Here is a 1,440-nt window from a genome sequence, read left to right as displayed (position 1 = left end):
AGCAGCCTGCTCGACTCAGGGGGGAGGGGGGGCGAGATGGCCGCTGCCTCACAGGGAGCTAGAGACTAGGTGCAGATCTTCCGGTGTGCCCGCCCGTGCTGATTGTCGGCTCTGGGGAGCAGGAGGGGGAAAACCACCAGCGTGGGGATTAGTCCAGCGGGGGATCACCCTGATGATTGTATGTGCCGCCGAGTTGCAGGTTGGTGGCCACGGCGGTATATTCAGAGGGAGGGAGCCGCGGCTGTGTATTTGCAAGGCGCTGCGGTGAGAGCGCGGGCACTGAGGGTGACAGAGCCTCCCCTCCAAGTCGGCAGGGGTTACCTTGTGCCATAGTCCTCTGCTTGGGGCTCCGTGAGCGGTCCTCGCCGGGTGTTTCTGAGCGCGGTACTTGTCGGGTTAGGGCGCGGGCCGCTGTGCAGGGCCGCGGCTCTTCGGCTTCTTTTTGGCGGCTGGAGATCACCAGGTGAGCCTTGTCCGGGCCGGTTGTGGGTTCTGGTGGGTCCCCAGGTGCTGTGCTCTTGTCTGCCTCTGTTTGGGTCACTGATTTGACCCAGAAAAGGGCTGAAAAGGGAGATTCTGTGGAGGAGCAAAACAGCGTGCGACCTCTCTCCTTGCTTGCTAAGCCACGCCCCGGGCCATAGTGTTTTTACGTCCTCCCGAAGTGGGCTTTATTCTCTGAGGAAGTAAAAACATGTGTCCTGCAGAGAATAAAGCCCCTCGGGCTCTGGACATGACAGCTCCATGCTGTCGGTGTCCGCAGCATGGAGCTGTCATCCCGGGCTGTTCGGACCCCCCCACCCCCGACATTGCGATCGGCGCTATGCAATGGATATGGATGCATTAGACACCTGCAGGTAGTAAAATACCTGCGGATGTCATTTTTCCCTGCAGGCGCGGGTCCCGCGTGCAGGAAAAAATCCGGACATGCTCCATTCAGGCGCGGGTCTCCCGCGGGGACGGCTCACCCTGGTTGAGAAGGCGTTGGGCGGGGCTATGCAAAGGTCTTCCGGCTCCCTCAGTGCATTGTGGGTGTGCCCGGAGTGCTGGCTGAGCGTGTTGCATCTGATACGTCCCCTATCTGGGGATCATATATTAAATGGATTTTTAGAACAGGGAGCTGGAAAAAGTGCTTGCTCTGTCCACTCCGCACATTGACCTGGTATTGCAGTACCTCCAGTACTGGTGCACCCCCTTTCCTACAGCAGTTTCCAAAAGCAGGAAAAAAAACTGATGAGCAAGAGGTGCAGCGCAGCTGCGGCTGCTAACAACCAAGCACTTAGATTTAGGCCTCATGTCCACGTGATACATGGCGGAAGTATCGCATGATACTTGTGCGACGGCTCGTGTTTTTGCGTGATGTCCTGTAGTTTTTATTTGTACCATTTTGGAGTTTATAAGACTTTATCGCTGTTTATTATAACTTTTTTTGGAGATAGGAAT

General features: G+C 56.5%; 1 pseudogene; it reads left to right on the top strand.

The window, feature by feature from the left end:
* Window positions 1–1,065: 1,065 nt before the first annotated feature.
* On the top strand, window positions 1,066–1,193 carry LOC136593689 (U2 spliceosomal RNA; annotated as a pseudogene).
* The last annotated feature ends 247 nt before the right edge of the window (window positions 1,194–1,440 follow it).

Source organism: Eleutherodactylus coqui, unplaced genomic scaffold (genome assembly GCF_035609145.1).
Source record: "Eleutherodactylus coqui strain aEleCoq1 unplaced genomic scaffold, aEleCoq1.hap1 HAP1_SCAFFOLD_196, whole genome shotgun sequence".
In the NCBI taxonomy this organism is placed as follows: Eukaryota; Metazoa; Chordata; class Amphibia; order Anura; family Eleutherodactylidae; genus Eleutherodactylus; species Eleutherodactylus coqui.
This window is presented reverse-complemented; position numbering and strand designations above follow the sequence as displayed.